Source organism: Lissotriton helveticus, chromosome 6 (assembly GCF_964261635.1).
Source record: "Lissotriton helveticus chromosome 6, aLisHel1.1, whole genome shotgun sequence".
Taxonomy (NCBI): Eukaryota; Metazoa; Chordata; class Amphibia; order Caudata; family Salamandridae; genus Lissotriton; species Lissotriton helveticus.
This window is the reverse complement of record NC_136067.1, coordinates 1,392,939,075-1,392,953,982: the sequence shown is the minus strand read 5'-3', so window position 1 is coordinate 1,392,953,982 and position 14,908 is coordinate 1,392,939,075. Positions and strand designations below refer to the sequence as shown.

The window sequence follows — 14,908 nt, the reverse complement described above, 5'->3', positions numbered from 1 at the left end:
AGTTCTATTCGTAGTATTGTGTAAGGACTATGACACATTCGAATTTTAGCGGATATAGCCCAAAATCTAATACAATAGATGTTTGTGTGCCATTTGCCCAATGGGGGTGCTTGATCCAAAATCGAATCTATGACAAAATATCGACTACAAAAATATCTACCTACCAAAATATCGCAACAAAAATATCGATGACAATAATATCGAGATCCTATCTGTAACAAGGTAAGTACAAAAATATCGAAAAAAATATATAGATGTCAAAAATATCGTTTTTTAGAAAATATTGTTTTATTTTAATAAAAAACACAATGTAATATTAACAAAATAATACTTATAAATGTAATAAACATAGTTAAAAGTATATTATAATATTTAAAAGTAATAAATAATGTAATAAGAACTAATAATAATAAAGATATAATACATAGTATATACTTCATTAATAATAACTCTAAAATAATTATTTTAATAACTTATAAATAAATGAAAATATAATAAATTACAAATAAATTTATAGACATGAAATAATATTATAAATACCAATTAATAACAATGTAAAACTAATAAAAAAAATTAAATACATTTTGGATAGGGTACGGGTAAAAATTACTATTCCCACCCCAGAGAGTGCAACAGTAGGGAAAGTGTTGGATAGCGTAGGGGTAAAAATTACTATTCCCACTCCAGAGAGTGCAACAGTAGGGAAAGTGTTGGATAGCGTAGGGGTAAAAATTACTATTCCCACTCCACAGAGTGCAACAGTAGGGAAAGTGTTGGATAGCGTAGGGGTAACAATTACTATTCCCACTCCAGAGAGTGCAACAGTAGGGAAAGTGTTGGATAGCGTAGGGGTAAAAATGACTATTCCTACTCCAGAGAGTGCAACAGTAGGGAAAGTGTTGGATAACGTAGGGGTAAAAATTACTATTCCCACTCCAGAGAGTGCAACAGTAAGGAAAGTGTTGGATAGCATAGGGGTAACAATTACTATTCCAACTCCAGAGAGTGCAACAGTAGGGAAAGTGTTGGATAGCGTAGGAGTAAAAATTACTATTCCCACTCCAGAGAGTGCAACAGTAGGGAAAGTGTTGGATAGCCTAGGGGTAAAAATTACTATTCCCACTCCACAGAGTGCAACAGTAGGGAAAGTATTTAAAAGTAATAAATAATGTAAAAGGGAACTAATAATAATAAAGATATAATACATAGTATATACTTCATTAATAATAACTCTAAAATAATTATTTTAATAACTTATAAATAAATGAAAATATAATAAATTACAAATAAATTTATAGACATAAAATAATAATATAAATACCAATTAATAACAATGTAAAACTAATAAAAATTACTATTCCCACCCCAGAGAGTGCAACAGTAAGGAAAGTGTTGGATAGCGTAGGGGTAACAATTACTATTCCAACTCCAGAGAGTGCAACAGTAGGGAAAGTGTTGGATAGTGTAGGGGTAAAAATTACTATTCCCACTCCAGAGAGCGCAATAGTAGGGAAAGTGTTGGATAGCCTAGGGGTAAAAATTACTATTCCCACTCCAGAGAGTGCAACAGTAGAGAAAGTGTTGGATAGCTTAGAGGTAAAAATTACTATTCCCACTCTGAAGAGTGCAACAGTAGGGAAAGTGTTGGATAGCGTAGGGGTAAAAATTACTATTCCCACTCCAGAGAGTGCAACAGTAGGGAAAGTGTTGGATAGCGTAGGGGTAAAAATTACCATTCCCACTCCAGAGAGTGCAACAGTAGGGAAAGTGTTGGATAGCCTAGGGGTAAAAATTACTATTCCTACCCCAGAGAGTGCAACAGTAGAGAAAGTGTTGGATAGCGTAGAGGTAAAAATTACTATTCCCACTCTGGAGAGTGCAACAGTAGGAAAAGTGTTGGATAGCGTAGGGGTAACAATTACTATTCCAACTCTAGAGAGTGCAACAATAGGTAAAGTGTTGGATAGCGTAGGGGTAACAATTACTATTCCAACTCCAGAGAGTGCAACAGTAGGGAAAGTGTTGGATAGTGTAGGGGTAACAATTACTATTCCAACTCCAGAGAGTGCAACAGTAGGGAAAGTGTTGGACAGCGTAGGGGTAAAAATAACAAACTTATAAATAAATGTATTTTTTTAAATAATAAACATATTAACTATTAAATAAATATAAACCATTTACAAATACCAATACATAAATATTAAAAACATGATTAGCAAAATATTTTTAACCCAAAAAATTAATAAAAAATACCATATAATAATATTTAATTACCAATTAATAATTAATTAACAATTATATAATTAACAAAACAATTAATTAAAGAACATTATTACTTAATTACATTTAAATTACTTCCCACCCTATTCCCCTATAAACCCACAACCAGCTACAGAACATAATTATCAATTAATCAATTAATTAAAATTAATTACCAATTAATTAAAAATAATTATCAATTACTTAACATTATTTATAATTCTTACTAATTAATAATTAATTTAACATAATTAAATTACTTCCCACCCTATCCCCCTATAAACCCACAACCCGCTACAGTACATATTTATCAATTAATCAATTAAATAAAATTAATTACCAATTAATTACAAATAATTGCCAATTAATTAAAATTAATTTATAATTCCTACTAATTAATAATTAATTTACCATAATTAAATTACTTCCCACCCTATTCCCCTATAAACCAACAACCCGCTACAGAACATATTTATCAATTAATAAATTAATTAAAATTAATTACCAATTAATTAAAATTAATTACCAATTAATTAAAATTAATTTCTAATTCCTACTAATTAATAATTAATTTAACATAATTAAATTACTTCACACCCTATTCCCCTATAAACCCACAACCCGCTACAGTACTAAAATACAAATTTTAATTAAATTACATAAAAATAAATTAAAAACATAATAAATACATAATAATATACACAAAAATAATTTAAAAATCGATATTAGTAACATCGAAATTATTAACATCGATATTACTGACATCGATATTTCAAACTTCGATATTACTAATATCGATATTAAATCTATCGATATTAGTTACCTTCTATATTATGTCCCTTCGATATAATTGTATATCGCTATTTAAATATCGATATTTTGTCTGCATACCCCAAAATAACCTGGTTACCCTCTGGTGGAATCAAGGAAACAACCATGTTAGTCAGATAATCCAACAGAGCTAGTCCCAATACATAAATTATTAAGGGAATGTAGGAATAGCACATCAAATTACACCAGTAACTAGTAGAATTTAGGGTTGCATTACCAAGTATGGCATACATAAAACACTCTTTTTTTAGCTTAAGACTTAATGTCATACATGCAGTCTGCTATAGTTTGAAATAACATGTACAACTTGAATCGCTGTATGCTTCTTGCGATGGGGCCAGATGACACGTGTTTCAACTCCTTATATTTGGGCTTGCGCAAGTCGAACAGTAGTGGTCATGTTAAGTTACCTCTGGTAGATCAGCATCGAATAAGAAGAAATTAGAACATAGTCACTTGACAATGATAAGAATTCTAATATCTGAACACAAAATAAGTAAATAACGGAGCATCATCCTAAGGTAAAGGGGCAACATATACGTAAGCGGTAGCTAATTTTGTGAACAGGCTCACTGAATGGAACAAAAGTCAGAAAAATATAGTAAGAATTGCAGAAGTAGCATGAAGCAAGATAAACCTGCTAAGTAATCGCAGTTGTTTATACAGTGCTGAATTTTAAAGAAGGAGTATGTCAAGCTAGGTAGTGCGCATTAGCGATAGCAGTAGACATTATCATATTCTAGCTCCATATAAAAGTAAAGCAACAGTGGATTCATCATGCCTCCTGCTACTGTAGAAAAACCTGCATGAACTCTGCAGAGAGGTCATTCCCATTTGCAGACGCAGCTTCATTAGTAGAGGTACCACCACCCCATAAATGAGGTGGAGAATGCAGCAGTCAGTGCCTAATTTGAGCCAGTGGTTGCCAGTGGGGCCCACTGGCACTCATTTTTGGGGACCAGCACATATTTTTCCTCATCAGACATTTGCCATGACCAAGAGAGAGAAAAGAACAAGGGGAAAGAAGGAGTAAGAAAGCAAATACCTGCAAGATTAAGATAAAGGGACAGTGACTGTCTGGTCGTGGAATAACTAGGCATGAGGTTGATTCAAGTCTACGCAGTCTTGGGATTTGAAGCACTGGCATTTAATAGCACTGGCCACAGGCTTTGGGCACTGTTGATGATATCTCTGAAGATAAAGTGCCTATACAGGATCAGGGATGGTGGTAAATCTCAATCATGCCTGAGGCACCCAAATACAAATTGAATAAAGTGCATTTCTAACCCCTCTCCCAACTCACCCTAACTAGGAGTTTGTTTTACATAAACCATTGCATATCTTTCAGATTAATTTGTTTGTTTAATAAATTCTACTCCCTTTTGAGCTAGCTTAACATTTCCACTGATTATTTAATTAGGTTTCTGTGTATTTTCTATTCCTCGTCGACATATATTTATATGACTGATCTATTTTCTTTTAACATCCTTGGCAATTTATTTCTGGACACAACATTCCACATCAAAACAAGAATGATTTTTTCTATGACTGATTAATCCTCCTATCAATATTTTCAAAGCTTCTATTCACAGTAATTGTCTTCTGAAGGCCATTACATAGACCAATGGTCTTCAAATTTTGAATCATGTGACTCCCTACATGGATTAAAATATCATTGGGCACTCCAGAATGACAAACACATGTTCTTATAATTGTTGTATGCAATTGGCATCTCTGAAGATGTCACGATTTGCTCCCTGTGCTCTAGTACCCACCACCAGGGGGCCAAATTGTGCGACCTTCAACAATCATAATAAGCTTCTGCACCCTCCCCTTCATGCATATACTGACTTCCAGCCATTTGGACGTTACTTGTTAATTGCTATCAGTTAACAATCCATGCCGGGTTTTGTGGAAGCCAGCCTGCTCATGCCTGAAACTCCATTACGTAAAATTCCCTGCTTCGTCTCCACCCCTGCAGGCCAAGGATGGGTGGAGAAATTCAGCTCACCTGTGGCTGGCTGCTGCTAGCCTGCTCACACCTGATGCATATTATTACTGTGAGTTATTTTAATCCCCAGTTCCCTTCAGTCCAGGGTTGGTCCTTATAGTTGTGTACTGGTGAGACTGGCCCTTGTTGCCTGAGCTTTTGATATCCTCGTTCCCAGAATTCCTAAGCTATATCTATTCCTTGTGCCTGAATTAGCACTGCCTGCAGTGCTACCTTGTTTCCTGAGTTCCTGAGCTATAGCTATTCTTTGTTCCTGTTTCTGAGCTATAGCTATTTTGTGTTCCAGATTTGCACTGCTTGCAGGGCTCTCTTGACTACTTGTTGCCTGAGCTGCAGCTATTTCATATTTCCAGAACCAGCACTACCTGCCAGTGCTACATAGATTCCAGAGCTATAGCTATTCATTATTCCTGAATCAGCACTGCTTGCAGTGCTTCCTAGATTACTTGATTCTAGAGCTAGTGCTATTCCTTTTTCCTGAACTAGCACTTCCTTCAGTGCTACCTTTTTTCCTAGATTCTTGATCCAGTACTACTCTAGGGCTCCCTTGAGTCTCTCTCCTTCTATATTTACCTTTTCCCAGGCCCTGCCTTTCTTCCCATTACCTTTGTTCCAGTTCCTAGTTTGTTATCTTTCTATTTCTGAAGTCTTGCTTGTATATTTGTTACTTGCTTTCTGCCAAGTTTGCCCTGTGTTTTCCTTTGTTTCCTGTTAAGCACTCCTCCTTGCTAGCTCCTTGTCTATCTTACTTGTGTTTAGCTCTACCCCCTTGCTGTTACAGCCTTGCGTGTTCTTGTTTGATTGCCAAGATCCAGGGCCACAGCTGACAAACTAGGTGGTGTTTCTTGTTCACTGTGAGCATTGTCTTTGAGTTACATTTATAACATCACAATAGGTGTCAGCTCCACAGACAATGCCTTTGCATGCATATCCTATATGTGGGCATTTGCAGTCAGTATCTGTAACAGCAATTGTGGGTGAGGAATTACTGAGCTTCAGTCTTTCTGTGTGGAGCTCCTGAGTGCTCTACCTCACACTCCCTTTATTGTTAATGTTATTTTATATATATGTCTTGCACATCTGTCCTGTGTGTAGTTATTCTGAATGCTAAATCACCTCTTGAGTGCCTATCCTTTCTGAGTTCTAGCATTCTTGTTCCTCTGTGCAGGCTTCTCCTTTAGATCCCTTTTCTCCTCTGACTTCTTGTGTGATCCTGGGCAGTGCTGTGCTAATCTTTCTACTTACATTTTCTACCCAGTCGCCAGCCTTTGCCCAAGTCCCTGACTGTGTCCCAGACAGTCCTAAACAGTCCCAGACAAAAGATATTTAGCAATTCAAGTGTTACAGCTATGTTCAGTAATCCCTTTTATAAATGCACCCAAACTGATGATTGCCTGCATGCTAGTGACAGTCTGAACTCCCTAAAGGTTTAAAACTAACCACAGTGTGATCCCTTATCAGAAAAGGGGAGGAGCATTTATTTGAAGTCCCATAGGCAACAATGAGGAGGACGATATGCTGCCCACTTTCACTTGCATTCTACCTCTTCTTTGGTTCAAGGCAGCACTACCATCAGTGTTAAATAATTTACTTATCAAAACCAAAGGGGATGATGGACGGAGTGTTGAACATTGCAAGCACTCACCCCCAGTCAACTGATCTGGGTTTAATCCAACATCATTCTTTAGCTCACTCCGCCACCCCAGTTCAGACATGGCCATATGCAAATCAGTCTGACCCTGTGCCTCATGGGAACAGTCCAGTCCGAACTGCCAAGCCATGTCTTCCCTGGAGCGAAAACAATCATCCTGGGACCGGTTTCGGGTTCATAACCATCATATGCCAGGCTATCTTGAATCCAGTGGCAAAGTGAGCAAGGGACCCACGTCTGGGCATACCCTGCCAACTTAGGGCGAACAAAGCAAAACCAAAGGGGATGATGAACGGAGTGTTGAACATTGCAAGTACTCACCCCCAGTCATCTGATCTGGGTTTAATCTATCATCTTTCTTTAGCTCACTTCGCCACCCCAGTTCAGACATGGCCATAAGCAAATCAGTCTGACCCTGTGCCTCATGGGAACAGTGCAGCCCAAACTGCAAAGCCATGTCTTCCCTGGACCAGAAACAAGCATCCTGGGACCGGTTTCGGGTTCATAACCCTCATATGCCAGGCTATCTTGAACCCAGTGGCAAATTGAGCAAGGGACCCACGTCTCGGCATGCCCTGCCAACTTAGGGCAAACAAAGCAAAACCAAAGGTGATGATGGACGGAGTTTTGAACATTGTAAGCACTCACCCCCAGTCAACTGATCTGGGTCTAATCCATCATCATTCTTTAGTTCACTTCGCCACCCCAGTTCACCTCATCAGCCAGGCTATCTTGAATCCAGTGGCAAAGTGAGCAAGGGACCTTGTGTTTGTCAAATAATTTACTTACACAGAATTCCTCTATGGACCGGCACATCACCAAGCACAAATATAACTTACTGCCGCCTCATGCACGAATCCTTATATGGATAGATGCTTTGTGTTTGTTTTACACTGACCTTAATCCCACTGAATCCAGCATCGGTAATAAAAGTTCATAGCCTTGAGCCATACCTTTAACCAGTCAATGCAGCTGGAAAGCATAACCAGAACGCAGTAAAAGACACTCCTTTTGATACGCTGTCATCCGTCACTTTGAAACATCATTACTTGGTGGTTACCAGGATGTCTCATTTACTCTTCTTTAACTCAGCAGCTTGCAGAGTTATATTTTGGTTTCCCAGTAAAGCTAGGAAATCCTTTTGGGTGCCTGTATGTGCTATATAGCATAAGGCTTTATCTGCACACCACAATTTGTAGGCTGTTGTCAAGAAGGGTAGGCCCACTCAATAAAAAGAGTCCTTCCTCAACTGTTTAACCTATCCAGGACCTTTGTCGTTCTGCCTAGTGACAACTCAGGCCATCAGTACACAATACCCAGAGAGCAGCAATAGGTCAGCCTCTTTCGGCTATTGATTGCTGTAAAGTCAGTCACATGTTGAGATGCATCAACAGTCACTGGTTGTTATGACTGCCAGTCATTTGTTTTCAGAGGCCGCTACAAGGAAGAACTACCTCCCGGAGACTTTTGCCAGTCCTCTCACGAAGCTGCTGGCTGGTAGCCATAGCAGCCAGAGACTGCTCAGCAGACTATGACCTACACATGCTGGCTGCGGCAGCCTTGCCCTGTTGGCATGGAACAGAGGCAAATTTGAAATATTACAGGCCCGCATTGCAACAGCCCAGGTTCTAACACACAGACAGCTAAGCTGAACATTACATTACACTTCCCCTTGGAAACAAAAAATCAATTTGTTTTTTAAAAGATAACACAAACTATTCGATAAAAACAGAGAGATGAGGAAAGCATAGTGAACAATATACTAAAACTGTACAAAATGTACAGCGAAATAACATATAGTGAGCCAAAACATAAGGAATAAGCAACACCCTGGCAAGAAGTAAAAAATATTGGCGCCAGAAGTAAAAACCATTGATCATAAACCATGAGCTATTTCCTAAACCGGTGGGAAATATGTCTGGAACGGCCGCTCCTGCAGACTGTGGGATTGGAACCTATTCAGGGTAAAAAGCAGCCACCACCCATCCAGCCTGATCAACCATCCTTCCTCACTTAACGACTCTTCCCAAGTTCCACCAGTTAGAGCCATTGACTCTGACCTCATTGCCACACACTTTGTCCACCACGAGAGGGTCACTAAACTTTTCTCTCTCTTTTTTGACATAGACCGCTTTCTTGATACAAACCATGTCACCAACACAAACTTTAACTCCACTCACCTGATTGAGTTCATCAAAGTATTTCTTTTGTTTAAACTTGGCTTCAGTAACATTCCTCTTGATCTTTGAGTCACACATATGCAATTGAACTCCGAATTTGACTCCTTAGCTAATCCACTTGGGACATACTATGGTGGCTGGCTTCCTGCCTCTCAACAACTCAAACTGGACACTTGTGTGGTTGAGAATGGACTGATGCAGTAAAACCATAGCATAGAGTTAACAGCATCTAACATGACACACCTGTTTGCTATATGCCACAGAACACACTGACCTAAAACCCTATTGGTCTACTAAATCTGTCCATGGATTGTGGAAGATAAAGTGATGGCCTGAAATATTTTACATCAAACACTTTTATAAACACATCCACCTCTCCCTTCACAAATTGAACTCCATTATCTGAGATGAGGAATTTGGAGAAACCCTACCTGAGAAAACCTTCTTTAAAAACTCTATCACAACCTTGGCATTGGGTTCTCAAACAAATTTTACTTCAGTACAGATCAGCCACGACCAGAGAATAGTGTAAGTGACTCTGTAATATGTTGAATGGACCAACCAAATTGATCCCAATCTTCTCCCAAGCCCGGCTGGACAATCAATTGGCTGAAGTGGTGGTTTCTTCACTATCAATCCATTTTCAGCGCCTGCACAAAAAACATACACACCCACAAAAAGATTGACTTTTTGTATCCATGGATGACATAGACCGCTTTCTTGATACAAACCATGTCACCAACACAAACTTTAACTCCACTCACCTGATTGAGTTCATCAAAGTATTTCTTTTGTTTAAACTTGGCTTCAGTAACATTGCTCTTGATCTTTTAGTCACCCATATGCAATTGAACTCCGAACTTGACTCCTTAGCTAATCCACTTGGGACATACTATGGTGGCTGGCTTCCTGCCTCTCAACAACTCAAACTGGACACTTGTGTGGTTGAGAATGGACTGATGCAGTAAAACCATAGCATAGAGTTAACAGCATCTAACATGACACACCTGTTTGCTATATGCCACAGAACACACTGACCTAAAACCCTATTGGTCTACTAAATCTGTCCATGGATTGTGGAAGATAAAGTGATGGCCTGAAATATTTTACATCAAACACTTTTATAAACACATCCACCTCTCCCTTCACAAATTGAACTCCATTATCTGAGATGAGGAATTTGGAGAAACCCTACCTGAGAAAACCTTCTTTAAAAACTCTATCACAACCTTGGCATTGGGTTCTCAAACAAATTTTACTTCAGTACAGATCAGCCACGACCAGAGAATAGTGTAAGTGACTCTGTAATATGTTGAATGGACCAACCAAATTGATCCCAATCTTCTCCCAAGCCCGGCTGGACAATCAATTGGCTGAAGTGGTGGTTTCTTCACTATCAATCCATTTTCAGCGCCTGCACAAAAAACATACACACCCACAAAAAGATTGACTTTTTGTATCCATGGATGACATAGACCGCTTTCTTGATACAAACCATGTCACCAACACAAACTTTAACTCCACTCACCTGATTGAGTTCATCAAAGTATTTCTTTTGTTTAAACTTGGCTTCAGTAACATTGCTCTTGATCTTTTAGTCACCCATATGCAATTGAACTCCGAACTTGACTCCTTAGCTAATCCACTTGGGACATACTATGGTGGCTGGCTTCCTGCCTCTCAACAACTCAAACTGGACACTTGTGTGGTTGAGAATGGACTGATGCAGTAAAACCATAGCATAGAGTTAACAGCATCTAACATGACACACCTGTTTGCTATATGCCACAGAACACACTGACCTAAAACCCTATTGGTCTACTAAATCTGTCCATTGGATTGTGGAAGATAAAGTGATGCCTGAAATACTTTACATCAAACACTTTTATAAACACATCCACCTCTCCCTTCACAAATTGAACTCCATTATCTGAGATGAGGAATTTGGAGAAACCCTACCTGAGAAAACCTTCTTTAAAAACTCTATCACAACCTTGGCATTGGGTTCTCAAACACATTTTACTTCAGTACAGATCAGCCACGACCAGAGAATAGTGTAAGTGACTCTGTAATATGTTGAATGGACCAACCAAATTGATCCCAATCTTCTCCCAAGCCCTGGCTGGAGAATCAATTGGCTGAAGTGGTGGTTTCTTCACTATCAATCCATTTTCAGCGCCTGCACAAAAAACATACACACCCACAAAAAGATTGACTTTTTTTATCCATGGATGACCACCACAAAGTCTCTCTCAAACTGTGTTTGGTGAATATTATCCCCAAATGACCTTCGTCTGCAATCTTTATCAACCTTCTTCTGACCCCCCCACTGGTGGTACTAGCGTATTATTCATCATTAGCAGTCCATCTTACACTCTAAGTTTGTCCTTTACTTTCCTAAAAGGTTGACTAGAACTTTCCAGGGATTTCTCTGTGGGCCACTCCATGCTCAAATAAGAGAAGCAATTTAATGTACTTCATCCTGCCTCATTTCAGACTTCCACTCACCCTTCAACTCCGCACGCATCTCCTCTAGATCCAATCCAGCAATCAAACACTTTTTGTACAAAGTTTTATCTCTATTATCTGTACCATCATCACACGATCCCATCCTCAGCGCTATCAAAAGATGTGGTATCCAGACAGAGGGAGTCATAGACGGTAAGGTGAGAACACAAAAGGAAGCTTATTTCAATAATGAGCTGCCACAGTACATGTCCTGTCAGTGCCACCAGTTTCCTAGCAGCTGACACCAACCCTCCAACATTCCCAATCACATACTAGCATTCCAACAACTCAAGTTCTAACACAGGTACAATTAAGCTGAACATTACAGACAGCCTTCGTTCCTGATGTAACAGCCTTCTTTTTCCATTATAGTCTCCAAGCATAGTGTGAAAGCCATCCCTGTATAATGTGACAATTTCCATTCCGCGGTTATTTTCAGTAGGTACAGAAGGCTTGAAAGGGTGGAAGGTGGAGAGAAAGGGATCAGCGAGGGGGAAGAGAGAGTGGAAGAGAGAGTGGAGAGAAAGAGAGAAAGAGAAACTGGATTGATGGACAGAGGGCTAGAGCAAAGAGAGGAAGAGCGAAGAGGCTGTTTTCTTTGCCAGTTCACCATTTAATTCCCCATTCCAGTCCTGGTCATCTACATATATAAAAACAAATGTATGTCTGTCTGTCTGTCTGTCTGTTTGTCCTTTATGCATTACTACATCATTCATCCGATCGCCATGAAACTTTGGGAAGTTGTTGAGTACACTCCCGCAAAGGTTTCTGGCATAAAATTCTTTTAAATATCGCCCCCAGGCGCCCTTATAATCTTTCGAATACTGATGTACGCACCAGATGGAAAAACAACAAATCGTGTATCCACAAGCACTCGAATAAATAAATAGAATTAAAATACCATTCATCCGATCGCCATGAAACTTTGGGAAGTTGTTAAGTACACTCCTGCGAAGGTTTCTGGCATAATTTATTTTTAAATATCGGCCCCCCAGGGCCCTCATAATCTTTCGAAAACTGATGTACGCACCAGACGGAAAAACAAAAAATCGTGTATCCAAAGGCACTCGAATAAATAAATAGAATTAAAACAGCATTTTCCGATCGCCAGGAAACTTTGGGAAGTTGTTGAGTACACTCCCGCGAAGGTTTCTGGCATAACTTTTTTTAAATATCGGCCCCCCAGGGCCCTCATAATCTTTCGAATACTGATGTACGCACAAGATGGAAAAACAAACAATTGTGTATCCACAAGCACTTGAATAAATAAATAGAATTAAAACTGCATTCATCCGAGAGCGCGCGACGCGGCGGACAAGATGGCCGCCCCTCCCTGAGCTCCGCGATTTAGGCAGCGCTTAATTTACGGAGGTCCTGCTTCCCGACAGCGTTTCTGGTCGAAAACGGCGGATTCTGATGTCGGAACTGTCCCCCAGCACACGGGTATGTTCTTGACTGAGACAATGCATCTTTTGGGGCCAAATTCTGCATAAATGTCGCTGCCTCAGTTCCGGCCGCCATTTTGTTTTTCTTCATTTTTTCGTTTTTCCTCAAACGTCCTTCTACTGCTTCTTCTGCTGCATTTGTCTTCTCAACGGCCATATGTCTTCCTTTATTGTTCCAGGAGGCATTTGCTTTTCTTTGAGGCGCCTTGAGTTGTTCTTGCACTAATTTTGGCGTTTATTTCCTGCCCCTCACATCTCCATTGGAACCTGCCTGCTTGGTGCGTCACTGCTTCACTTCTGCGCACTACTCTCTACCACGGAGGTACATTGTTCTCTACTGGGGGTGTTCCTGTCTCCACTTCTGCAATTTGCCTTACTTTCACACCGCATGGTGGGCTGCTTTGCTCTTTACCTCACGCTGTTTTCTCACCTCAGTCACCATGCAGCAGGCGCATAGCGCTAAAGCCTCCACCGCAGCTTCTTCCTCACGCAAGGATCCTACATCAACAGGCAAGCGTCCCAAGACGGATCCCCCGTCTCCTTCTAAATCTCCGTCTCCAGTCACCCTTGAGGACCTCATGGAGGAACATCGTCTAATCCGTCCCTTTATTGCGGATACACTGCTACCCTGCAGAGATTAGACGATAAATGGTCCAGCCTAGATCAAAGGGTCACCGAAGTTGAACAAAAAATCAGCGACGCTCAAGATGTTGTCGCCAAGGTGGATAGCCTCACCAAGGAAGTTCAAGTACTCAAGAAAACGACCGAGGACTTGGAAAATAGAAATAGACGCAATACCCTGCGTATTTACGGCGTTCCGGAGAATTCAGAAGGGTCCGACATCATCCTCTTCTTGAAGTCACAAGTCCTACCAATAGTTGGGCTGCCTAAACATGTAGATCTGAATATTCAAAGGGCGCATCGTCTTGGCCCAAAGAATTCCTCTTCCTCTTAAAAACCTAGAGGCATCATTGCTTATTTCCTTCTGTATTCCGACCTCATGTCTGTTTTGCATTCAGCCAAACAACACAAACAACTACTTTGGTCGGGCCATAAACTTTTTTTCTCTCAGGATGTCTCCAAACAGACTGCGTCACGTCGAAAGGAATTTCTTGGTCTGCGGCCTACACTGCGCTCCATGAACGCTAGATACGGACTTATTCATCCCTGCTTCTTCAAGGTCACATACAAAGAGAGGTCTTATAGCTTCGAGGATCCGGCAGATCTCCTCAGATTCATCCACTCCCACAGAGAAGACTCCATGGAACAAAGCGACTCTTAGTCTCCTCATGTTTACATCTCTGTACTTCACTTATTGTCCATACTTGGGCTGTTTATTTGTTTTCTGAATATGTTCTAATTGGGTTTTGTCTCTGCTGTTTTATAGGTTCGTCGTCCTATGTTTTGGTTGTCAGCCCTTCCATCGTACCGTGCTGTCTCTGTCTCCATTATTCCAATTCGCTGTTGTTTTTGCTTAACTGTTTGGTAAGTCACCTCCATTTGTTTTATATTGTCGTGCTCGGTCTTGGGTTCTTTTTCTTTCACTCCCTGTTCTTCTTCTTGTCTATCTTTTTCATGTTCCTCTGACCGAGTTTTCTGACATTTTCCCTTTTGTGCGGTCGTCTTTTCTTGCTGCTCCCGCTCTCATTTTATTGTCTCCTTTCTCCGTTAATTGTTCTGTATGGCTGGAACCGCTTTGGTTTCCCTTGCCACCCTTCTTTCTACTGTCTTTTTTCGGCAGCGTTTAGCTCCCACTTCCTTTTTCTTCACTACCCTCTCCTTTCCATTTCTTTTCCTTTTTGTTTTTTCTCATGTTTTCCCTTTTCCTTCATCCTTTCCCCGTCATTACTCCTATCTCTCATTTTGTACAATGGTTTTGGCTCCTCTCCTCTTCTCTCTTCTTCCAATCTCTCTCTCCCTCTGCAACTTAAAGTGGTAGTAATGCATTGTTTTTTCCTACTCTCTCTCATTCATTCTCATGACTGTTTTTTTCTCCTCTCTTTTCATTTCACTGGGCTTGTTA

General features: G+C 40.0%; 1 protein-coding gene across 1 annotated transcript in view; it reads right to left on the bottom strand.

Annotated features, from left to right (window-relative positions):
• The window catches only part of SLC22A3 (solute carrier family 22 member 3), an 858,705-nt gene that overhangs the window by 697,132 nt on the left and 146,665 nt on the right, over nucleotides 1-14,908 (bottom strand). The window lies entirely within an intron of this gene.